Here is a 26,972-nt window from a genome sequence, read left to right as displayed (position 1 = left end):
GATTTCCGCGTTTTGCGCTGGGTTATGACGTGGCAAGCTGTACGGATTTCCGTGATTTACGTTGGCACCTTTTTGGCTTTGCTTTTGGACCAGAAGCTTTTGAGTTTTTAAAGGCTTTTTAGTGTAACTGCTTTTCAAGCCAAGGGCCTTTAAATATGAGGCTAGGGCTCATTCTCTGGCATGCTTCCTGGAGAAGGTGTAGAGTTTGGAGTATCGGCTTGTACTGTGTTGATGCAATATAAAGAAATACCGAAAGGGGCGCCAAGGTTTGGGGCCAATACTCTCTGGGGTGGAATTCCGCCACTCCGTGTCGCGTTCGTCTCTCTCTTTCAGTTCAGTTGTTATTGAAGTGCTAAAAGTCTATTCAGTCTGTTCTTTTCTATTGGCACGTGGTGCCCACCTTGTGACAATTTGGCAGAATCCAAATACACTGGTTGTCCTAGTAGCAGAATCCAAATACGCTGGTTTTCTTATGCCGTCTTGTTGAGGAGAGAACACTACAAGCCTGAGCTCCTTTTGTCTCTTCTGCTAGAAATGGGCGCCCCAGATCTCCCTTTATAGCTGCAGCAAGCTGGGTCGAGTAGCCTTCCGAACAGCCCCACGGCCCCATAATGGCATAATTAGTTAATAAAATAAATAATATGTATTGTCCCCAAAGTTGGGTTCACTGACCGGAACATGGACATGCTGGTACTAATGGTTGTATAACCCATGCAAGTACTCTTTAAGTGCCTGGACATGCACGGTCTGCACACAGACTCACAAAGGTGCCACAACACTTCCTAGGCTGACCTGAACCCTAGACCTGAGGTAGCTTGTCCACATGCACATAAGTTAGATGTACACGTGACACGTAGATGGGCATGGCTTAAGAGGATCTGGAAGGGGTGTCTATCCAGGAACTGTATATAAGAATGTTGCATACTGACCCCACACATCAGGAGAAGTAATCACTAAGGGAGGGGAGCGCTCATGAAAGAAACGCCATGCCTCTCTTGAGTCTCTACTCGAACAACTGGTATAAGTCTCGTTTCATTTGAGCTAGAAATACTCGCTTCTTCCGTCGCACAAGGCGCCTGAAGGCTATCTGAGACTGTCTGTGATTATGACCCCTAGGAGAAGATCTCTCTGAAGCTGTACTCTTGTCTCTCTACACTCCTCGTCATACCAACTGTTACGAGGCATGGTCCCAGAACAGCATCTCTGATTAGGCTGAGTGTGTGGGTATGCCTCTACTGTTGCATCATACAATGTCTCAGTCAGTAAAGTGATGATCTCCTCCATTGAGAGTCCTGGCCTGAGTGTTGTACATAGACGACTATAGATCTCTGTATAAACACAATGAGTCTCTAGTGTAAATGTATAGCGGGTATGTGTCCTCCCTCTTGACACTTGGGCTGTACTGTACTGAAAGGAGACGGAAAGTGTCAAGAGAGCATGATCCACTGCTACACCCACTGGTCTTGGTCCTACTGTGATATCGTGAATGCACGGAATGAAGCTCGGATATGCCATGACATAGTCCATTGTGCTGGCCCCATGCCTGAGTGGAAAGCATGTGAAACTAGCCGCTCTAAGAAAACGTTGTAGGTGTTGGATTAAAGGCCCTAAATGACCCCCTTTATGTATATTTTTATACTTTGTTCAGGTTCACATTGAACCTGGACACATTTTTTAACGTCACTTATAATAAAAGTGGGAAGGCCACAAAACTACAAACGTGGGTTTTCCCAAAATCGTTCTCTCTCTCTCTCTCTCTCTCTCTCTCTCTCTCTCTCTCTCTCTCTCTCTCTCTCTCTCTGCTTTCTATCTGCAGCGCTACAGCCTTCTTGCACTCACGTCTGGCTCCACCTGGCCCAAACCTGCACTCTTTCACCTCCCCTAGGGTCCGAAACACGAGTTGTACAGGCTGCTGGACAGCAAGCTATATTGCTTTCCCGCAACCATTTTCACTTCCATCGCGAAGCTCCTTGCTTCCGAGGTCAAGAAGGTCACCGAGACTGCCAAAACAACCCAAAACAGACTGTTTTTAGGTCAAAACAAGTGATTTACAGGTTATAACAGCAATACACAGGTGTACCAAATTTATGGGATCACATGTATTGATGTTTAGTGCGAGGATTAGAGTGAAAGCTGAGTACAAGTGATTTAAATCGTATATTCAGCTGAAAATTTAGATTTGGAATGTTTCATGTAAAGAAACTGTGGTCTTTTGTATGCAAAGTCTTGTGGTTGAGTTAAGACAGCTGCTACCTCTTCCGCATATGACACTTAAAATTTGATGGAAATCAAACGGTTTGATGGTCAAGGTTTCGACCTTTGGCAAGAACGCATACAAGGTATCCTTTTCTTGAAGGATTGTGAAGATGCATTGGAAGAGAATAAGCCGCAAGGTTCGTCTGACTTAGAGTGGACCAGGTTGAATAAGAAGACCATGGCCTACATCAAAATGGCTTTCAATGATAACATTTTGACGGACATCAAGCGTTTGGATACTGCTTATGCTATATGGCAAAAGCTAAAGTCCAATTATGAGAACACGACGCTTGTGAACCAGGTGCATTTGATGCAAAAGTTGGTGAATATGCAGCTTGATGACTCGAAGTCAGCTTCTAAGCATTTGAGTGCTTTTACAAGTGTGTTGAGTCAGTTGCAAAACAATGGGCTTCAGCAATTTGATGATAAGCTGAAAGCTATTTTCTTGCTTATGACATTGCCAGATACTTGGGAGACATTGGTTGTTTCCTTGAGTAACAGTCCCAGCCTCACGTATGACAGTGTGAGAGGGTCTATTTTCAATGAAGAGATTAGATGCAAGTCTAGTGGGGAAGGTGGCAGCTCTGCCTACAATGCAAGAGGTAGAAATCAAAAGTGTGATGCGAGCAACAGGACTCAAAATAGAAGTAAGAGCAAGACAAAGGATAAGGATATCACTTGCTATCAATGTGGCAAAAGGGTCACAAAAAACCCGATTGCAGGTATTTCAAGAAAGAGCATGAGAGAAAGAAGGAAGCACAAGAGAAGAAGAAGAAAGATGAGAAGAAAGGAGAAAAATCAGCAAGTAATTCCTCCAAGGATGCTGAAAATGCAAATGTATCCTCTAGTGTGGTCATTGAAGAGTTGTCAGACGTTGAGGAAATCTTGGTTGCGGCTTCATGCCCCTCAGATTTGGTGGTAGCTAATGCAAAAGACATGCTTATTTCAAAGAAAGATGTCATTGATGCATTGCTTAGTGCTAATGATGGTCTATCCCAATCTTGGATAGTAGATTCTGGTGCTTCTTTCCATGTAACTCCATCTTTGGAGTGTTTTGCTACATATGCCACAGGCAATTATGGCAAGGTGTACCTTGGTGATAATTTTTCTTGCAATATTGAGGGAATGAGTACCATGCGCTTGGCTCTTAACAATAATCAAGAGCTTTTATTGAATGATGTCAGGTTTGTACCAGGCATTAAGAAAAGTTTGCTATCTGTTGATCAATTAGATGCACATGGTTTTACTACCATCTTTCCTGGGGGTTCATGGAAGTTGCTTAAGGGCTTTATGCTTGTTGCAAAAGGGTCTAAAAGAGGTAATTTGTACTATCTTCGATGCAAAGCTTTGCCTGGCAAGTTTCTTGTTGTTGCTGAAGTTGCTTCAGATACGAAATTGTGGCATAAGAGACTTGGCCATATGAGCCAAAAGGGTATTGATGTGCTGTCCTCTTTGAAGAGGGTTGATGTAAAAGGCAAAAACTTGGATTTTTGTAACAATTGCAAAAGAAATCTTCTTATTACTGTGGTGTCTCTCGCAAAGCTAATCCTCTTGATCTTATTCACTCCAATGTATGCACTATGCATGTTAAGTCTTTTGGTGGTGCATTGTATTTTGTTACATTTATTGATGACTGTACTAGGAAAGGATAGGTGCATTTGTTGAAAAGTAAGAGTGAGACTTTTAATGCTTTTAAGAAGTTTCATACTTTTGTCACTACTCAAAAGAGTGCTAAGCTTAAATGTCTCAGGTCCGACAATGAAGGAGAATATGTATCTGCTGAATTTCAACGTTTTTGTGATGATAATGGGATCAAAAGGGAGTTTACAGCCCCTTATAATCCGTGTTCTAATAGTGTGGCTGAGAGGTACAACCGTACTTTATGTGAGAGAGTGCGTTGTATGTTGTCCACCGCTAATCTTTCCCAAGAGTTTTGGGGAGAAGCATTAAAAACTGCAGTTCATATTTGCGATCGCTCTCCTAATAGTACGCTGAAAAATGACATTCAGGTTTGGTCTGGCAAACCTGCCTCTTATGATCATTTGAAAGTATTTAGCTGCGAAGCTTTTGCTCATGTACGCAATGACTTGAGAACAAAGCTTGATACGAAGTCCATTAAGGGAGTCTTCCTAAGTTATGGGGAAGAAGGTGAAATGGGCTATAAAGTGTGGTTACCACAATTTAGAAAGGTAATTCGTAGCCGAGATGTAGTGTTCAATGAGGCAAAATGTCTTAAGAATGCTACAAAATCTGATTCTGACAAGAAAACAATCAGATTTCAGCCTCGCGTGCCACCCATTGATGTTGAAAAAGAGTCTCATGATGTATTACCGCAAGCTGAAATTCATAATCAGCCAGTTAACCTTGAGCCACAAGAGGTAGGACATGATATTGATGCTCCTAATGAGGATGGACAGCCACCTGAATTGGCCGAAAATGATTTTCAGCAACATGATAGAGCTGAAAATGAGTTGCCTCATGATGTAGAACCGTTGCCTGAGAGTGTAGATAATTGGGTACGCAGGTCAACTCGTTTGAGAAGGCAACCGCACAGATTTAATCCCTCTTTGCATCATGTAATGTTGTCAGATGAAGGTGAACCTCTTACTTATAAAGAGGCTAAGTCATGTGATTCAAGCAGTAAGTGGGAGCTTGCAATGCAAGAGGAAATGAAATCCTTGTATGCAAATGATACTTGGGACCTTGTGCCATTGCCTAAAGGGAGAAAGGCTCTTCTAACAAATGGGTGTACAAGATTAAGATCGTGGATAAAAAACCCAAGTACAAGGCAAGATTGGTTGCAAAAGGATATGCACAAGAAATCTACCAATGGATATGTATTTGCTATTGCTGGTGGTGCAGTCTCTTGGTGTTCTAGGTTGCAGAAAATTGTGGCACTGAGTACTACTGAGGCTGAATACATTTCAACCACAGAGGCTTCAAAGGAAGCCATTTGGTTGGGCAGACTTGCAAAAAAACTTGGCATGCTTGCTAATACTCAAGTGTTGGGATGTGATAGCCAGAGTACTGTCTATTTAGCCAAAAATGCCATGTTTCATGCGCGTACCAAACACATAGCTAGAGGTGTCAGAAAAGTTACCACAAGGATAACTGGCTTGTGGCAGCCAAGCGTTCATAGCAACGTTGCTTTTTGTTCCTTCGATGTCGGCTCTTCCTATCATTGCGAAGCACCAAGTGTTAGATTGTTCACCAACCAATAGGGAACGTGAGCTGGGTTTAGACCGTCGTGAGATAGGTACCACTTCATACGTCAGGTATTGGAGGATGTTCTAGTCACCTTGACTAAGATCAATACACAAGATAACCCTGTAGATGTTCTCACCAAGAGTCTTGCTAAGGCTCAACATGAGCATTGCATACAGCCGGTGAGAGTTGGTTAGCTTAAAGGGCTCATTTATGCCTTTAAGTGGGAGGTTGTCGGGTAAAAGGCCCTAAATGACCCCCTTTATGTATATTTTTATACTTTGAACCTGGAACCTGGACACAAAACCACAGACGTGGGTTTCCGCAAAATCGTACTCTCTCTCTCTCTCTCTCTCTCTCTCTCTCTCTCTCTCTCTCTCTCTCTCTCTCTCTCTCTCTCTCTCTCTCTTCGATCTGCAGTGTTACAGCCTTCTTGCACTCACACCTGGCTCCGGTAGCCTCTCCGCGCTTTCAGTAGGCCATTAAGTATCCCTAGACCATGTGTAGTTGGCGTCTCCGTGAGATGTCTCCCATACTCTGTCTGCTCTCTATTTGGTAAATGTCTATCAAGCCCCAAATCTCCTAAATCCACTTCTCTAAGCATCTCCTTTGAAGTGTCATAGAAGACAGTCTGAGCATTGCCTGTCCGGGCACTGAAGTCCCGTAGGAGGATGATGTCACCATCCTCTGAAAACTCCCATATGTCATTGTCTAGGATTGAGAAACTGAGTACAAAAAGTACAAAGAACTGAAAAACTGAAACCGAGACAAAATAGGTGGGGAGAGGTGATAGGGTGAGGGCTGATATATTGGGTTAGCTGAAACAAAGATGGATCAAAAGAGATACAAATCATCAGATGAGATCCCTCATCGATCGCTGCCCAATCTCATCAATATCCTCCATGGTCAATACTCTGACTGGTCGTCTCGCATGTCGAGCCACCTCCGTCGATGATGTGAGGCCCCACTTGGTCGTGGGCGCCTGGACCTGCCTAGCTGAATGGCTCAATCAATCCACGTACCTTTGGTGTGGGTGTAACAGACTTGGACGCTCCAAGTCAAGATTCTACCGTGACAAGACAGGAATTCACTTCAAAACAGTTTACAGTTCACAATTGATTCGACACGGGGCGGAGTTCCGTGCCTAGAAATATTGGCCCCAAAGACTGGCGCCCCTTTCGGTATTTCTTTTTGTATTAATCTGCACTCAAAGTACAAGGGAGTGGGAGGGTCTCACTCTCATACTCTCCGTCCAGATGCTCTGCAGAGTGGTAGCCCTGCCCAATTATTTATTCATTACAAGGGATGCCAAAAGCAGAGCCCCAAAAGCTGAAAATCAAAAGCCTTTTAAAATAAAGCAATGCTTCAAAAGCTCTCTCTCTCTCTCTCTCTCTCTCTCTCTCTCTCTCTCTCTCTCTCTCTCTCTCTCTCTCTCTCTCTCTCTCTCTCTCTCTCTAGCAAGGCCAAAGTAAATGTAACAGAATGCGTTATGCAAAAGAAACTCGATGAGGCAATAGCAAGTTTTGAAGCATGGAGAACAAATATGGAAAAACACATGGGGGAAAAGGATGCAATAATCGAGGAGCTAAAAGGAGAACTTGCGGCTTGCAAATCTGCAACTAAGGAGAAGGGAGACGACCAACCTTCGGTGCTGAAGGAGCTCGAGGACATGAAGGATCAGATGAAAACTCTACGGGAAGGAGATGAACAAAAATCGAAAACGGCATCTTCATGGGCGGAACGTCTTGTGAAGACACAAGAAAAGGTTGATGAAGCAAAGAAATGGATTGAGGATGCGAAGAAAGGGAAGGCCCAGATGCTCAAGACCACACCTACTTCTACCATTATTAATATGACCATTGAGGAAGAGCAGAAAAGGAAGACTCGGGCTCTGCATGTGCGGGTCACAGGAGTCAAAGACAAAGAAAATGTAGATGAAGAAGTGAAGAAACTGCTACAACGCATGGGCATCACAGAGCCTACTCACACAAGTGCATGGAGAGTGGGCAAGAAAGGAATCGATGAGAAGGGAAACGTAAAGGATAGGGCACTTATTCTCCGATTCCCGAATATAGAAAGAAGGAAAGAATTTCTAAAAAAGAGGCCAACTCTTAAGAAAACCGGTATTTTCCTGGGAGATGACCTTACATTGGCACAAGTGACACACATGCAAGAGTTGATGCCAGAGATTAGGGCAGCAAGAGAAAAGGGGAAAATCGCCTTTTATAGAGGAGGGAGAGTAGTGGTTCTGGAAAAGCGCTCAGCATGACGGTGCAAGACCTATGGGGCGACGCTCCGGATAGCGGCGTGGAATTGTAATGGATCATATAGGCTAGATGTAGGTGCCTTTGAAGACAACTTTAGGGACAGAGACATAGTTTTCTATTCAGAGACACACCAGATACCGGGACAGCGTATGCCACATGTGAAGGGTTATATATGGGAAACAGCTGGTTGAACAGACGAGATCTCTACAGGGTAGCCGGGGTTCAGGAGGAGTAGCAGTCTTATTTAAGGAGGAGCTGAAACCACTACTACAGATTATCAGGAAAGATGAGCAAGCAAGGTATATGTGGGTGAGAATGAGAGCCGAGACAGGTAGATTTCTATATATCGCCATATACTACTTCCCTCCGAGTACCTCAGTCTACTCCTCACCTAAAGGACAATCCCCTTTCTCCATATTGAATAATGATATATGGGAGTTCTCTAGAGATGGAGACAGCGTTCTCTTAGGAGACTTTAATGCCACAACGGCCAACTCTCAAGCAGTATTCTATGATACTTCTGAGGAAATGCTCAGAGAAGTGGATTTATCACAGAGGGGGCTTACTAGAAACTCACAGGATAAAGAACACACTGAATATGGGAGACATCTCATGGAGATGGCAACTATACATGGTTTGGCCATACTTAATGGTCTAGAGAATTTCCCGTTATCTGGGGGATTCACATGCTTCCCGCACAGGCATGGGGCCAGTACAGTGGATTATGTCATGACTTCACCAAGCTTTATTTCTAGTATCAAGGAATTTAAGGTGGGACCCAGACCGGTTGGGATTGCAGTGGATCATGCTCTATTGACCTTATCAATCTCCTTCCAATACAATGCCTCTCAAGTACAAAGGAAGAAGACACACACAAGATATACTTTCACACCAGAAACTGATTCAGTCTATGTGGAAAAGATCTATAATAGGATGTGGACAGCCGAGCCAGTATATACTGTAGAGGAGATTACTTCTCAATTAACAGAGATACTATATGGAGCAGCACAAGAGGCATACCCACATACTCAACCTGATCAGAAAAGAGGATCTGGGAACATGCCTCAAAACAGTTGGTATGACGAGGAATGCAGAGAGACGAGAACCCAGGTCCAGAAAGAGCTTACACTTGGGATCATCACATATAAGAAGTCTCGGATTGCTCTTCGGTGTATAGTACGTCGCAAGAAAAGGGCATTTTTAGCCAAACTAGAGATGGATTTATATCAGCTCTTCTTGAGTCAGGACTCACATGAGGCCTGGCGCTTATTTCACGAGCACTCACCCCCTCCGACGATTACTTCTCCTGAGATCTAGGGTCAATATGTAACATCATTATATATGGTATCTAGACAGCCTCCATTACCAGATCCACTAGAGCCATGCCCTGCTACTAGTACTTTCTTTACTACGGAAATGGTGGAAAAAGCCATTGATAAGATGAAGACAAGAAGAGCATATGATCATGATGGTTTAGTAGCAGAACATCTGATCCATGCCAGGGATGTACTTTCAGAAGTCCTTGCTCGTCTGTTTAATTGGGTCATGTGTGAAGGATTACCTGAATCTTGGAAATTATCTACTATCGTACCTATTTTCAATTCAAGGGATCCTATGATACCCGGGAACTACCGTACCATTATGGTAGGTCACACTTTGACCCGACTGTACGCATCCATTCTTGAACAAAAAGTGAGTAGATGGGCAGAGAATGAGGGCATAAGGGCAACAAGACAAGCTGGATTCAGAAGGGGTTATTCCACTTTAGATCATATTCTTACGCTCAGAGCCATTATTGAGGAAGGAAGAGCAAACGGGAGAAGGATGTATTGTTGCTTTGTGGATTTTCGGAAAGCTTTTGATACAGTACCAAGGGCCAGATTGATGCGCAGGATGCAAGAGTTAGGGGTCCCCAAAGAGATTATTTGGGGGATCATGGCCTTATACGGGTCAGTAACTGGTTATGTACATACTCCAGAAGGGGATTCCGACATTGTTCACTCCACCGTTGGAGTAAAGCAAGGATGCCCACTGTCCCCTACTTTATTTGGTATGTACATAGATGAGGTAACAGATTACATTGATAGAGAAGGTGACAAAGGTGCTCAACTTGCAGGGTCATGGATCCCTTTGTTGTCGTATGCAGATGATATTGTATTGATAGCAGAATCACCAGATGGAATGCAGAGGCAGCTAGATGCATTACATAAATTCGTGGAGGACAGTGGACTGTCGGTAAACTTGGGTAAAACCAAAGTTATGGTGTTTAACACCACACCGCAGTGGGTTAGGAGATCGGCACCTACATTTGCATATGGCCAGGATACAGTAGAGTACACAGATGTATACACATACCTTGGGGTGGTATTTGTAGGACCGAAGTTTACTCTTAAGAAAGCAGCGGATGCTAGATTATCCAGAGCCTCTGCAGCCCTGGGAGGGTTGGAGAGGATGTGTTCACAAGTGCAGTTTCAGGAACCACGAACAAAACTTTGGCTCTTTGATACTGTGGTGGCTTCGGCTATGCTTTATGGGATCCAGATTTGGGGACCATCTGTGGATCAGGATAATTGGAAGTCAATGGAGAGACCTTTGGTATCTATGATTTCCCGAATGATTAGAGCCAAGGCCTCCGTACCACACGCGATTACCCGAGCGGAACTAGCGGCCCCTCCGATAGAAATTGAAGCTCTTACCAGATCAGTGTCCTTTATACATGGTTTGTGGGATACAACTAATGGCCGATATACTAGACTGGCCCTCGAATCCTCTCGACAATTGGCAATGAAAGGGGATACATCATGCTGGTATGCGCAACTGTCCTCGTGGTTTCAGAGACACGGGTTCAGTATGGAAAGATTACCCCCCTTCCAATACTCTCTTGAGGCTCCATCACTGGCAATTACACGAACGGAGATTAATAAAATCATCCGACAAGATCTTATACAGTTGGATACTAAGAGGACATGGGTAGACCCTACACAAGAATTGGGCACGAAGATGGCCGACTACAAAGAAAACTTCCTACAACTATCTGAAGATGGATTTGTGATTCGCCCGAGTTACATGGATACCCACCTGTCTCATGGTTTGAGATGTGCTATTGGTCAGATTCGTACATCCTCACACCAGTTGGAAATTGAATTTGGCAGATTTAGGGGAATCCCACCTGAGACCAGAATTTGCAAGTTATGCGGAATGGAGCCAGAGACAAAATTACACTATATATGCCACTGCACAATATGCTATGAGATACGTGGGCGTTTTCATTGCCTCTTTAAAGAAGGCTTTGGACCTCTAGATAGAATCATGCAATACCAAGATCAAAGATGCTTAGGCTTGTACCTACTGGAACTACATCAGCACAGGGATAATCTAATGAGAAGACAAAGAGCACTACGGCCTCAGAGGCAGATCACAGACTTCTTCGGATCGAGAGAAGCAGGAGTGGAAGGGGAAGCAAGAGGCCAGCAGCCAACACAAAGGAGTACCCACATTCATACCAAAGGCACCCTAATTGACGGAGCGATTGAGCTTAGGAAATCGAGACGACCACGACCAAGATGAAGAAGCACACTTCACCGGAGGAGACTACAACAAAGGATTAGAAGCATTCTAGCCAGACACCCAGAATGCTCCTAAGAAGTTTATTTAATACTTTGTATTTAGTTTTTTCACATTTACTTTCACACTTAGTACTTTAGTACTAAGGTACCCAAACATTGTAGTACTAAGGTACCCAGACATTGTAACAGATTCACCACTTTTGTATCAATTTGGTCTCATAGGTCATTCTGGCCTTTTGAAGACGTTAATATAACATTTCATTTCATTTCATCTCTCTCTCTCTCTCTCTCTCTCTCTCTCTCTCTCTCTCTCTCTCTCTCTCTCTCTCTCTCTCTCTCTCTCTCTCTCTCTCTCATGCTTTTGCGTAAAAATTCAGCCCTGAATTGCGTAGCCAAAAAGAGTCCGTACAACTGCCGTAAAACGCGGGCTTCCTACAGCCAATACCACGTCAGCTTCCGAATTCTGCGCCGCGATTACGGGTTTCCATACTCTGTTGCCACGTCATCATTTCAGCCAGCATTTCTCGGGGGTGTGTACAGGGCAACCACGTCACCAGTTTGTGACATACCCCCCTCTTGAAAATATTGTAATCGCCCTCATTTACACCTATAAAACAAACAGAAGCCATAACTGTCTTAGCAAACACTGACTGTTAGTACCGACGCACTTGAAACACACATCTGCACATGTACCAATCAACAGTCACATCACACGACATCACATGACAAATCACATTCAAAATTCATTCAGATCTTAGACCATGATTAATCGGTAACGTATTTAGCAATCGCATCTAGATCCACTCGGGACCTCATAGATGCCCGATTGACTAATCCCTATTGCAACCATGTCTATCGAGATAATTCAGACCAAAATGCTGCAATCATTTCGTCTATCAGTTCCTGCACTTAAACGAGTTAAGAACAAGTCAGTATCATATTATCGGGAATTCCATTTCATAAAGTCATTACAGTAAAATACTATCAGCTCATAGTATCCCTGAAACTCAAAGAGACATCAGTAAATTTAGTATCAAAAATCGAGGCAATCTGTTGACAAAGGAGTGGAGCGACTCCCCTCTTGTGCATACCTACTGCACCAGATTCCGCCCAAGCTGAGTTCAGGGTTCCATTTGGAATAGACTATGCTAAACCAAAAGCTTCAAGGTAAAGATTCACAATCTGAGGAGTATCTACTAGGTCCTCCTTCTCCATCCAATGCAGGATAGTTCTTGAATTTAACCAAGAACCGCCTTATCGCTTTACTCCTAATCTTTTTGTCTTTATGTGCCAATATCCGTTATGGAACAAGGATCTCCTCGTTTTCTTCCACTTCGGGTTGCTCATCAGGCTCCCCATCTTCGGGCACATCGCCTTTAAAAGGATTCAAGAGACTCACATGAAAAGCATTGTGAATTCTCCAAGTATCGGGCAGCTTCAGTCTAAAGGAGGCATCATTTATCTTTTCGGAACTCTGGAAAGGTCCGTAGTATCGCATACTAAGCTTTGGAAAAAGCCTCTCCTTTCCCTTTTTCTTTCTCAAGCGTGCCTTCTCAAAACGTAAGAGCACCCAATCATTCTCCTTCAATTTCAAATCGCGACGATAGCAATTTGCTACCTTTTTCTGTCTTTCTTGAGATTTCTTCAAAGCCTCGCGGACCTTGGCAAAAGTCGTGTCCAAGTGACACGGGTACTCATCGGCTTCAAAAATCTTATCGTTCATGCTTAGGAAGGGTGGAACCTTTGTAGCACCTTAAATAATCTCAAATGGCGCCTTCCTCGTCAAAGAGTGTACCGTGTTATTGTAGGCAAATTCCACCAAAGGTAAATACTTTTCCCATTGAGTCTTCGGATCCGAGATGTAAGACTTCAATAAATCTAGTACCACTGCATTGGCAATCTCTGATTGCCCGTCAGTCTGCGGGTGGAAAGATGACGAGAACTACAACCGCGTGCCAATGTTCTCAAAAATAGCCTTTCAAAACAAACTCGTGAATCTGGGATCCCTATCGGAGACAATCGTCTCGGCATGCCATGTAATCTGAAGATCTGGGCATCAAACAGTCTCCCTAAGTGATCCGGCTTGACTGTTTTCTTCACTAGAATAAACCTGTCAATAACAATCCAGATACCATCGTGACCACTCTGTGTTCTCGGAAGACCAAAAATGAAATCCATTGCAATACTTTCCCAGGGGCGGGTGGGGATGGGGAAAGGCTGTAACAATCCCTGTGCTCTAGGCCTGTCAAACTTGACCTTCTGGCACATCAAGAAATTGCGTACAAAAGTGTCCACGTCCTTCTTGAGTCTCGACCAAAAGAAGTATCTCTCCACACCTTTCAAGGTGGTAGCTATGCCGCGGTGACCCGTAAAAGGTGGACAGTGGCATTCGGTCATAACCTTTTCCCTCAACGGCTGTGTAACGCACAACATGGTTTTACTCATCAAGTAGCCATCCCAAATGGAATATCCCGCAACTATCTCCCCATTCCGTATCCGCGTGAAAATATCTGCAAAATCTGTATCTGTGGCATACTAATCGACCATATTCCTCGAAGCTCCTATGATGTATCGCAGAAATAGCCAGAACCAACAGCTTCAGAGACAAAGCATCCGCCACCAAATTCTTTTGTTCCTGCACATAGACAATCTGGAAGTGAAACTGTGACAAGATGTTCGCCCACCGCATCTGATTTTCCGATAGCTGCTCTGTGACAAGAAGTAGCGTAAACTCTGATGGTCTGTGAAGACAATAAAATCCGCTCCAAGTAGGTAATGTCGCCACTGAGTAAGAGCATGAATAACCGCCAAAAGCTCTTTCTGATAAATCTGTGCTATCAATTCCGGCCTTGAGAACAATCGGCTCTCGTAGGCAATGACATGGCCTTCTTGCATTAAGACCGCACCCAGACTACGACCACAAGCATCACAATATACTTCAAAAGACTTCTGCAAGCCCGGCAAATTCAAAACTGGTCCTGTAGTCAATTTCTCTTTCAGTGTCTGAAAGGCAGTCACCTCTTTGGGTCCCCACGAGAAAGGGACTCCTTTCTGTGTCAAGATATGCAAAGGAGAAGCAACCTCTGCAAACTTTCTAATGAACTGCCTGTAGTACGAACACAAACCAAGAAGCTTCTAACTTCATGGACATTCTTCAAATTGGGCCAATCACGGATAGTCTCTATCTTGGCCGGGTCCATCTGCACTCCTGTTACTGAGACAATGTGTCCCAAAAAGTGTATTGGGTAGGAAAAATTCACTTTTCTTCACATTCATCACCAACTTGTGATCTCGTAATGCCTAAGAGACCTGTAGCAGATGTTCTCTATGTTCTGCCTCATCCTTGGAGAAAACAATGATGTCGTCAAAGAAAGTGCCAACAAATAGTCTGTACTCTCTAAAAATCATGTTCATCATCCGGTTAAATGTTGCAAGAGCATTGGTTAGGCCAAAAGGCATCACCAAAAACTCAAATAACCAAAAGTCGTCCGAAAAGCTGTCTTGTAGACATCTCCCGGCGCGATTTGGCTCTGATGATACAGGGATCCTGCTAAAACACGGGGATCCCTGTAGTCGGTCAAGAATATCATCGATCCTAGGAATCGAAAATCTGTTTTGATGGTGATTTTGTTGAGAGCTCTATAATCGATGCACATTCTCCAAGATCCGTCTTTCACTTGGTTCATAATTTCTTCGTTTTGGGCTCGGCTCACACGGTAAGGTGGCCGGTTCGGTGGTGTGCTTCCAGATATCAGATCAATGGTATGATCCTCAGGACGAGCAGGTGGTAACTCGCCTGGCAGCCCCTCTGAGAAGCAATCGGCATGAGTGTGGAGAAATTCTTGGCGTTCTCTATCAAGTTCAGAAATATTTGTCATATTCTCATTATTCAACTCTCTCAAAAAGATCGAGTAAACAAATAGACTAAATTTCATTAGTTTTGAAACAACCGAAGCCGATACAATAGGGACAGACTAGCCCTTAAGTTTCACATCAAGTAGAATAGTTTGGCCCTTCTCTGTAGTCAAAGTCGCTTTTCTCGCCCGATAGTCGACCACGGCGTTGTTCTTATGGTACCAGGGAATTCCCAGGAGGACATCACAACCTTCCAAGGGCATTATGTACAAGTCCTCGTGCCCCAAATACCCCTGACAATGCACCTGAAGTTTGCCAATGACAGGTGTAATGGCTACGTCCCTGCCAGGTGCCGCTAGAACTGCCTCTGCTAGTGATCCCCTCCGATCGGGTGTGATCTCGAGCCGCGCCGCCAATTCAGGTGAAATGAAGTTAGACTTGGCTCCTCCATCAAAGAAATCAGGGCTTCTTGGTCTTTCACTTTGCCCCAAGCTCGGCAAAGTTTTGTACTCTCGTCAATCGTGCTTGGATCAGTACCCATGCAATCTGGAACCAGTCCTGCTTTCATCTTGCCTTTTCGTCCACTTTCCTCAGCTTCTTTCGAACCCTTAGGCTTGTCTTCATCTTTGTTGTTTTGTTCTTTCGGTGCCTTTTTAGGGCACTTCGCGGAGATATGCCCAGTTTCCCCGCATCCAAAGCACTTCCCCTCTTTGATGTAGAGAGCTCTCTCTCGAAGAGTGAGCTTGGGTCGTGCATCCTTTTCTTTCTTTTCTGGGTTGCTCTTCCTCTTTCTACCTTCATTGTTCGAAGTTTGTTCGGTCCTTTGCGTCATGATTTCATCTCTGGGGTAGGTCAAACTGCTTAAATGAATGGCAAAACCCCGTTTTGCATGACTCATCAATTCCTAAATAGAATCTGACTTTTGCTCTAAGCAGTGATCTCGGATCTCTGTAGGAAGTCCCAAGGGTAAACCGCTCAATCTGTTCTTTGAACGAGATCTTCTTAAATGAAGAGGCCGATAGAAAAGAGCTCCAGAATCTCTCGCAATATGCGTCCAATGAATCTCTCTTGGTTATCTGAAGATGGTTCCAAGCAGTTCGTATGTCACGTTCGTACTCCCGAGTCAACCAAGAAGAAATAAAAAGCCTTTTAAATTTTAGCCATTTAACTTGCGCTTTCTTGTTCAATAGAAGCGTGGACCACCAAGTTTAAGCATTTCCCTTGAAGTAAGAGGTAGCCCTCCGAATCTTGGAGTGCTCTGAGTAACGCCCTCTAGAGAAAGCTATGTCAAACTGTTGTATGAAGGCCAAAGCCTTCAAAGCATCTTGAAATCCAGAAAACGTATCAAATTTAATTGATTATCCACCTTCTTTAAACTCTCGAACTTTCTTGCTTTTATCTTCCAGAAAGTCATACTGATTGGCTTTGTAAAAATTTCTTCTTCCTTGCATAAAATCTGTTGTCATCGGAGTCCGAACTATCCGAAGACAAGTCCTCTGTAGAACTGTCCGAAATTGGGCGAGATTTAGACTTCTTTGCATTTTTCTTGCCCTTTCTGAAGCTTTGCTTTTTGATTCGCTCTTTCCCTTTTCTGTCTTCTTCGCTCGAGTCAGAAGAGCTAGAAGAACTGTCAGAACAGGAAGAAGAAGAACTGGATACTCCTTCAAATCTGACATGCTTTTTCTACTTTCTTGCCAAGGCAAAAGCAGATTGACGACCGAAATAACCCCGGAAGTCAGTTCCTTTCTTCTAGTTTTTGTCGTGCTTTTCAGTTTTGTTCTGCGTGTCAAAAAGCTGAGAAATCCGTGCATCGACCACCTCTTCTAATTCTTGCTCAGTAAACATCTTTGAAGTAGGAGGTTTCTTGAGTGCCGGTTTGAGGGGTGTTTCTATGGTTTGCCGCCACTGTGCGTGCACCTCATCGAAGGAGGTCTGGGTCATAAATTTTGCAAATTTTGGGTCCTTCACAAAATTTAACATCATCTTTGTTGCATCGTCGATCAATCGTCGACGCTCCATCTCTTCAAGCTCCGCCTGAGTAGGCCGAGGAGGGCCGTACTCCTCGCGTGAATCTTCTTCGTGATCTCTTCCTGCATCTCCGGATGTAGAGGAGTCGACTGATCTCTGTCTAAATCCATAAGTGCCGCGTAAAAAGGATCGGATTTCCCGGTAGAAGAGAAATCGGCCGCGCTCTAATACCATTGTAACAGACTTGGACACTCCAAGTCAAGATTCTACCGCAACACGACAGGAATTCACTTCAAAACAATTCACAGTTCACAATTGATTCGACACGGCCCGGCGGAGTTCCATGCCTAGAGATATTGACCCCAAAGACTAGCGCCCCTTTCGGTATTTCTTTTTTGTATTAATCTGCAACTCAAAGAAAAAGGGAGTGGGAGGGTCTCACTCTCATACTCTACGTCCAAATGCTATGCAGAGTGGGAGCCCTACCCACTTATTTATTCATTACAAGGGATGCCAAAAGCAGAGCCCCAAAAGCTGAAAATCAAAAGCCTTTTAAAAATAAAGTAATGCTTCAAAAGCTCTCTCTCTCTCTTTCTTATGCTTTTGCATAAAAATTCAGCCCTGAATTGTGTAGCCAAAAAGCGTCCGAACAGCTGTCGTAAAACAAGAGCTTCCGTACAACAAGTGCCACGTCAACTTCCGGATTCTGCGCCGCGATTTACGGGTTTCCGTACTCTGCTGCCACGTCATCATTTCAGCCAGCATTTCCCGGGTGTGTGTACAGGGCAACCACGTCACCAGTTTGTGATAGTGGGTGGGGTCTGAGATCTATTGTGATGACTACTCCTCTAGCTGTCCCTTGGCTGGTGTAAATAAGTTTGTGATCTGTCTCTGAGACTAGCTCTCCCGTGATGTCCTCAGCAAGCTCTCTCTATGTCTGCACAACTCTAGTAGACAATCCAAACCCTCTCTGAACAGACAGTGGAAGCGGCTTCGTATCTCATAGTATAGCGGGCAATGATGTGTAGTGCAGCTGTCTCTGGCTCTAGGGACATAAATGACAAATCCTAGCCTCTACTGGTACCCCTCGAAATCGGCCAGTCTCAATCTGAAGCTGATGTGAGGATGTGCGTATCTACCCAATAGCACATCATATTCCATAAGCTAAGTGTGTATCCATGTATTGCATACCCCCAAACATTGTTCCTGGCATATCATGAAGTACTTGGGCTTGAGGCTCATCGAGCTCTACTAGCTGTGAGTTGCCTTGTCTGCTGTGGCACTGGTGACGCTTGCAAAAACTCCATAAACCTTTGGTTTTGCTCCAGTTGAGAAAACACATTCACAGCAGCAACCGACCGAGTCCTAAACGCATCATCTTTAAGTTGCCTAGTCATAAAGCCCTGCGCTGGCGGAGCATTCACATCAACAAGAGGTACAGACAGGCCTGGTCGTGAACTCTCGCCAATCTCAAACACTCTAGGGATTGCCTGCTTGTCCTGTGCAGAGGAACCCTCTTCCATGATGCCTTTCCCTTTGTCGGCCATAGTGTAATCCCACGTTCCTGTACTCTGTGTCTTCACCAAAAACCAAGCGAGGCTCACTTCTTGAGGAAAAAGTGATTCTGTCCCGGCGACGGAACAATGAAACCAGCCTGTAGGGCGGTAGACTTTGGCTTTCACCCGAAACTTTACTTTAGACTTTAGGACATAGAGAAACTTTGCAAATAAAAACCTATAACGGGAATTGACACTTAAAAAACACACGGCTTGGAAGCTAGAGCGCTTCCAAGCAGACGCCGACACCTGTTGGCCCCAAAGACCGGTGCCCCTTTCGGTATTTCTTTATTGTATTCAAAGAGAGAATAAAACCTGCGATTTCCTATGAACTGTCCTGCATAATCCGGGCTAAAAACGACTTGTTCTGGCCCGATTTGGGCAACATAACTATACTAAGACGCTTCACAGATAGTATCCCACCCAATAAGTGACTTTAGTGGTGCATACGGACACTGTACAAAACCTAGCGAGAATCTGCAGCATGCTGAATTCTCTGTTTTCTGCCCTGAAAATGCGCTAGATCACCCGCACAACGGTCTCCTCGCGTCCCCGGACCTCCTCGGGGTATTAGGAACCGTTTAGGGCCGAAACCCTAAATCTGCAAAAATACACAGCAAGCTGTATTTCCCTGTTTTGGGCTCCGTTTCGCGAGCCGCTCACATCCGTAGCAAATCCTCGAGCTCTCGCACCTATAGGGCTACTTGCCCTTTGAATCGGACAAGATTTCTTGCGTGAAATCTCTTCGAATTCACCTGTACCTCTGGGAGATTAGCAAATAGCTAATCCAATACTTGTGCAAGAGGCTCTTGCCTCGGCAATTGCGCATGAACCCACACAATTGTCCATACACATGAAAAGCCCTCGAGCGGGGCATCACGTTTCTGTATTGAAAAGGGAAGAGAGGTGCGCCAGAGCAGAATCATCGCGCTACATAGTGCAAGCAAGAAGGCAAGCTTTCCATTAAAGCTTCATCACCTGCACCAACTACTCACACACACACTGTAAGTCACAGTGAGAGAGAGAAGCGGCCCAGATCAGCCCAAATCAATTTGGGGCTCCCAAAACTGGCTGAGGTGGCAGTGATTTGACTTCTGCACCTTCTGGTGCTGCCATGTGTCCACTATGCCTGTGAGTTAATTTTCCTAGTACCCACCGACTTATAAGTGTAGCGAGGGAGCCTAAATGACTTTGAACTAGAGCCTAGACACCATTTTAATGCTCGGATTCCAATGCCGGTCGGCCCAATCAACTCATGGCGACAAGGCCTTCCCGTCTGCAGGTGAAACTTTCGGCCATTGGCCGTTTCACACTCGCCGCACATTGTCCAGTCATTTGTGACTTCAAAAAGAGGGTCCCAAAATTTAAAAATAAAAATCATCGGAAAGAAACCAACAACTAAGGTTAGCAGTTGCCACGTCACGTGACACCCTGGCAAAAAGGTATCCCAAAACCTCTCGCAATAGTCATCCAAAGTGTCTCTTAGTCATTCTCAAATGATGCCAAGCCATGATGACATCGTCTTCATATTCTTCCGTTATCTATACAAGAGTGAACTCTCTTGAATTTTACCCACTTCCTAGGTGCTTCTCTAAGCAAAAACACAGTAGACCACCATGTTTATGCAAGTAAGACACCACCCTTCTCACCTTGGAGTGTTTCAACAAACAACCTCCCGAGAAGGCGACGTCAAACTGCTTTATAAATTCAAGGGCTCGATGGGTGTCCTGATAGCCTAAGAACGTGTCAAACTTGACTGCTTCACCCGCATCCTTGAACTCCTTGGTCTTCTTGTCCTTTTATTCATTGTCTAAACTGTCAGCACAGGATGAAGTCTTCTCCACTGAACTGCTAGATGGCTCCCTATGCCTCCTAGGCTTTTCCAAAAATCTGCTTTTCTGGCTTTTTCTCCGCTTCTTCTGCTTTTTCTCATCCTCTTTGGAACGATGAAGAACTGTCCTAACTCTTTGAAGACAAAGAAAAATTTAGGTTATCCTCGAAACAAACATGCTTCTTGGGTCTGCTTACCACCTCGAAAGTTGACTTCCAACCCAAAAAACCAGGGAAATCCGTTGATTTCTTCTTCTTCCGAGAGTGCTGTAAGCTTTTTATCAATTGGTTTGTCTTCTTTTCAAGAGCTTGGTCAAACTCTTTCTGCGAGTACAGTTTCTGCACTGAGCTTTTCTTTCAGCTTCCTTACCATCTAGAGAGGAGAATTGACGGCCCTCTTGCCATCTTGAGTGAATCTAAACGGTTGGATAATTCTTCAAGTGATTCACATATTTCAGGTCTTTGGAGTACTTGATCAATCTTTTCACACGCGTATCAACCTGTAGTTGACGTTTGTACTCTACTTTGTCAAGATTCCCCGTCGAAAATTTGCCAAAATCTCCATTGGTGTCTTCTATTCCCACGCTAGGACTCAGCTTTTCTTTATCTCCCTGCAGACCAATTGTCAAAGGGGTGTCATCTTTGTAAGATTCTCCACGAGAACCCATGAGTGTTGCAGAAAGGATCAGATCCTCCGTAGTAGAGGAATCGTTTTAATCCCTCATACCACTATTACAAGCATGGACACTCCAAGTGAGAAATCAATAGCAAAACACAAACAAAAACTGCAAAATCACTGAACTTGAATAGAGAGAGTCGACATGGAACGACGCACTTCCGTTCCTAGATGCACCGACCCCAAAGACTGGCTCCCCTTTCGGTATTGCTTTATTATTGCTTCACAAAGATACAACTCCCCAAGGGTCCAACCCTCTCCGAGACTGCGTCCAGATGCTCCCTGAGAACTGGCCCTCTGGGCACTTATAAACGTACAAGGGATGACCACAAGCGAAGCCCCAAAAGCATCCGATCCGCTCTGGCCCAAAAGCTTTGCCCAAAAACTGCCAAAATCAGCAGCGCAAAACGGAGAAGTCCGTACAGCCTGCCACTTCATCAGCATAATTTACAAAAATCTTCCAGAGTTCAAGCTTTTGATATTTTTAGGGTTTAAGGTCCCTTGGCCGATGTTCATAAGTCGGTAGGGTTAGGTTTACTAAAAACTCTAACCCCCTTCTGGGCCCCTTACCCACACTTGTCCTCTCAGTCATTTCCTCAGTTGGGCACACTACGTCACCTACTTGTTACACATAGCCTTGAAGGAGCACTCTCTCCACTTGACCTTAATCTAAGGACACACATTTAGCAGCAACAGAGTACAAGAGTTCCCTACATTTCTTGTGATGTCATCTACTTGGAGATTTCTTGTCCTCTCGAGTACCCAAGACTGCTATTATGCTCGTGGAGTATTGTCCTCTTGTGGACGTTGCAACATACATTTTCATCCAAGGCCTCACATCTTCAGGTTCTATCAATTTGTTCAGCATCAAGTGTTGAGAGGGGGTGTTAGAGTTACACCACTCTGCTACTCCATCTACGGTTAGGTATACTAGTGTAACCCCCGGCTGGCCACCCATTGGCATGTCATGTTAGGCTGCATCTAGGCCGAGCCGAGCCACATTTGGCCAGCTGGACACTTCATGTCCAGGAGCCCTTGAGTCTTCGGATCCGAGATGTAAGACTTCAATAAATCTAGTACCACTGCATTGGCAATCTCTAATTGCCCGTCAGGCTACGGGTGGAAAGATGACGAGAACTACAACCGCGTGCCAATGTTCTCCCAAATAGCCTTCCAGAACAAACTCGTGAATCTGGGATCCCTGTCGGAGACAATCGTCTCGGCATGCCATGTAATCTGAAGATCTGGGCATCAAACAGTCTCCCTAAGTGATCCGGCTTGACTGTTTTCTTCACTGGAATAAATCTGTCAATAACAGTCCAGATACCATCGTGACCACTCTGTGTTCTCGGAAGACCAAAAATGAAACCCATTGCAATACTTTCCCAGGGGCGGGTGGGGATGGGGAAAGGCTGTAACAATCCCTGTGCTCTAGGCCTGTCAAACTTGACCTTCTGGCACATCAAGCAATTGCGTACAAAACTATCCACGTCCTTCTTGAGTCTCGACCAAAAGAAGTATCTCTCCACACCTCTCAAGGTGGTAGCTATGCCGCGGTGACCCGTAAAAGGTGGACAGTGGCATTCGGTCATAACCTTTTCCCTCAACGGCCGTGTAACGCACATGGTTTTCCTCATCAAGTAGCCATCCCAAATGGAATATCCCGCAACTATCTCCCCATTCCGTATCCGCGTGAAAATATCTGCAAAATCTGTATCTGTGGCATACTGATCGACCATATTCCTCGAAGCTCCTATGATGTATCGCAGAAATAGCCAGAACCAACAGCTTCCGGGACAAAGCATCCGCCACCAAATTCTTTTGTTCCTGCACATGGACAATCGGGAAGTGAAACTGTGACAAGATGTTCGCCCACCGCATCTGATTTTCCGATAGCTGCTCTGTGACAAGAAGTAGCGTAAACTCTGATGGTCTGTGAAGACAATAAAATCCGCTCCAAGTAGGTAATGTCGCCACTGAGTAAGAGCATGAATAACCGCCAAAAGCTCTTTCTGATAAATCTGTGCTATCAATTCCGGCCTTGAGAACAATCGGCTCTCGTAGGCAATGACATGGCCTTCTTGCATTAAGACCGCACCCAGACTACGACCACAAGCATCACAATATACTTCAAAAGACTTCTGCAAGCCCGGCAAATTCAAAACTGGTCCTGTAGTCAATTTCTCTTTCAGTGTCTGAAAGGCAGTCACCTCTCTGGGTCCCCACGAGAAAGGGACTCCTTTCTGTGTCAAGATATGCAAAGGAGAAGCAACCTCTGCAAACTTTCTAATGAACTGCCTGTAGTACGAACACAAACCCAAGAAGCTTCTAACTTCATGGACATTCTTCAAATTGGGCCAATCACGGATAGTCTCTATCTTGGCCGGGTCCATCTGCACTCCTGTTACTGAGACAATGTGTCCCAAAAAGTGTATTGGGTAGGAAAAATTCACTTTTCTTCACATTCATCACCAACTTGTGATCTCGTAATGCCTAAGAGACCTGTAGCAGATGTTCTCTATGTTCTGCCTCATCCTTGGAGAAAACAATGATGTCGTCAAAGAAAGTGCCAACAAATAGTCTGTACTCTCTAAAAATCATGTTCATCATCCGGTTAAATGTTGCAGGAGCATTGGTTAGGCCAAAAGGCATCACCAAAAACTCAAATAACCAAAAGTCGTCCGAAAAGCTGTCTTGTAGACATCTCCCGGCGCGATTTGGCTCTGATGATACAGGGATCCTGCTAAAACACGGGGATCCCTGTAGTCGGTCAAGAATATCATCGATCCTAGGAATCGAAAATCTGTTCTTGATGGTGATTTTGTTGAGAGCTCTATAATCGATGCACATTCTCCAAGATCCGTCTTTCACTTGGTTCATAATTTCTTCGTTCTGGGCTCGGCTCACACGGTAAGGTGGCCGGTTCGGTGGTGTGCTTCCAGATATCAGATCAATGGTATGATCCTCAGCACGAGCGGGTGGTAACTCGCCTGGCAGGCCCTCTGAGAAGCAATGGGCATGAGTGTGGAGAAATTCTTGGCGTTCTCTATCAAGTTCAGAAATATTTGTCATATTCTCATTATTCAACTCTCTCAAAAAGATCGAGTAAACAAACAGACTGGATTTCATTAGTTTTGAAACAACCGAAGCCGATACAATAGGGACAGACTAGCCCTTAAATTTCACATCAAGTAGAATAGTTTGGCCCTTCTCTGTAGTCAAAGTCGCTTTTCTCGCTCGATAGTCGACCACGGCGTTGTTCTTACGGTACCAGGGAATTCCGAGGAGGACATCACAACCTTCCAAGGGCATTATGTAGAAGTCCTCGTGCCCCAAATACCCCTGACAATGCACCTGAAGTTTGCCAATGACAGGTGTAATGGCTAGGTCCCTGCCAGGTGCCGCTAGTACTGCCTCTGCTAGTGGTCCCCTCTGATCAGGTGTGATCTCGAGCCGCGCCGCCAATTCAGGTGAAATGAAATTAGGCTTGGCTCATCCATCAAAGAAATCAGGGCTTCTTGGTCTTTCACTTTGCCCCAAGCTCGGCAAAGTTTTGTACTCTCGTCAATCGTGCTTGGATCAGTACCCATGCAATCTGGAACCAGTCCTGCTTTCATCTTGCCTTTTCGTCCACTTTCCTCAGCTTCTTTCGAACCCTTAGGCCTGTCTTCATCTTTGTTGTTTTGTTCTTTCGGTGCCTTTTTAGGGCACTTCGCGGAGATATGCCCAGTTTCCCCGCATCCAAAGCACTTCCCCTCTTTGATGTAGAGAGCTCTCTCTCGAAGAGTGAGCTTGGGTCGTGCATCCTTTTCTTTCTTTTCTGGGTTGCTCTTCCTCTTGCTACCTTCATTGTTCGACGTTTGTTCGGTCCTTTGCGTCATGATTTCATCTCTGGGGTAGGTCAAACTGCTTGAATGAATGGCAAAACCCTGTTTTGCATGACTCATCAATTCCTAAATAGAATCTGACTTTTGCTCTAAGCAGTGATCTCGGATCTCTGTAGGAAGTCCCAAGGGTAAACCGCTCAATCTGTTCTTTTAACGAGATCTTCTTAAATGAAGAGGCCGGTAGAAAAGAGCTCTAGAATCTCTCGCAATATGCGTCCGATGAATCTCTCTTGGTTATCTGAAGATGGTTCCAAGCAGTTCGTATGTCACGTTCGTACTCCCGAGTCAACCAGGAAGAAATAAAAAGCCTTTTAAATTTTAGCCATTTAACTGGCGCTTTCTTGTTCAATAGAAGCGTGGACCGCCAAGTTTAAGCATTTCCCTTGAAGTAAGAGGTAGCCCTCCGAATCTTGGAGTGCTCTGAGTACCGCCCTCCAGAGAAAACTATGTCAAACTGTTGTATGAAGGCCAAAGCCTTCAAAGCATCTTGAAATCCAGAAAACGTATCAAATTTAATTGATTGTCCACCTTCTTTAAACTCTCGGACTTTCTTGCTTTTATCTTCCAGAAAGTCATACTGATTGGCTTTGTAAAAATTTCTTCTTCCTTGCATAAAATCTGTTGTCATCGGAGTCCGAACTATCCGAAGACAAGTCCTCTGTAGAACTGTCCGAAATTGGGCTCTTTCCCTTTTCTGTCTTCTTGGCTCGAGTCAGAAGAGCTAGAAGAACTGTCAGAACAGGAAGAAGAAGAACTGGATACTCCTTCAAATTTGACATGCTTTTTCTACTTTCTTGCCAAGGCAAAAGCAGATTGACGACCCAAATAACCCGGGAAGTCAGATCCTTTCTTCTAGTTTTTGTCGTGCTTTTCAGTTTTGTTCTGCGCGTCAAAAAGCTGAGAAATCCGTGCATCGACCACCTCTTCTAATTCTTGCTCAGTAAACATCTTTGGAGTAGGAGGTTTCTTGAGTGCCGGTTTGAGGGGTGTTTCTGTGGTTTGCCGCCATTGTGCGTGCACCTCGTTGAAGGAGGTTTGGGTCATAAATTTTGCAAATTTTGGGTCCTTCACAAAATTTAACATCATCTTTGTTGCATCGTCGATCAATCGTCGACGCTCCATCTCTTCAAGCTCCGCCTGAGTAGGCCGAGGAGGGCCGTACTCCTCGCGTGAATCCTCTTCGTGATCTCTTCCTGCATCTCCGGATGTAGAGGAGTCGACAGATCTCTGTCTAAATCCATAAGTGCCGCGTAAAAAGGATCGGATTTCCCGGTAGAAGAGAAATCGGCCGCGCTCTGATACCATTGTAACAGACTTGGACACTCCAAGTCAAGATTCTACCGCAACACGACAGGAATTCACTTCAAAACAGTTCACAGTTCACAATTGATTCGACACGGCCCGGCGGAGTTCCATGCCTAGAGATATTGACCCCATAGAAGGGCACCCCTTTCGGTATTTCTTTTTTTGTATTAATCTGCAACACAAAGTACAAGGGAGTGGGAGGGTCTCACTCTCATACTCTACATCCAGATGCTATGCAGAGTGGGAGCCCTACCCACTTATTTATTCATTACAAGGGATGCCAAAAGCAGAGCCCCAAAAGCTGAAAATCAAAAGCCTTTTAAAAATAAAGCAATGCTTCAAAAGCTCTCTCTCTCTCTTTCTCATGCTTTTGAGTAAAAATTCAGCCCTGAATTGTGTAGCCAAAAAGCGTTCGAACAGCTGTCGTAAAACGCGAGCTTCCATACAGCAAGTGCCACGTCAGCTTCCGGACGCATAATCCGGGCTGAAAACGACTTGTTCTGGCCCGATTTCGGCAACATAACTATACTAAGACGCTTCACAGATAGTATCCCACGCAATAAGTGACTTTAGTGGTGCATACGGACACTATACAAAACCTA

General features: G+C 44.7%; 1 protein-coding gene across 5 annotated transcripts in view; it reads right to left on the bottom strand.

Moving 5' to 3' along the window:
• LOC147419849 (putative RNA-dependent RNA polymerase SHL2) overlaps window positions 1-26,972 on the bottom strand; it is a 64,719-nt gene that overhangs the window by 33,934 nt on the left and 3,813 nt on the right. For 2 of the 5 annotated variants that reach the window (XM_086505969.1, XM_086505968.1), the window contains exon 2: window positions 11,703-11,900. The exons of the other annotated variants lie outside the window; for them this stretch is intronic. The gene's annotated coding sequence lies outside the window, so the exon portion shown is untranslated. The remainder of the gene's footprint in view (window positions 1-11,702; window positions 11,901-26,972) is intronic. 5 annotated transcript variants of the gene reach the window in all.

The sequence above is a fragment of the Adiantum capillus-veneris genome, chromosome 29, assembly GCF_014529385.1.
Source record: "Adiantum capillus-veneris isolate H3 chromosome 29, ASM1452938v2, whole genome shotgun sequence".
NCBI lineage: Eukaryota > Viridiplantae > Streptophyta > Polypodiopsida > Polypodiales > Pteridaceae > Adiantum > Adiantum capillus-veneris.
This window is presented reverse-complemented; position numbering and strand designations above follow the sequence as displayed.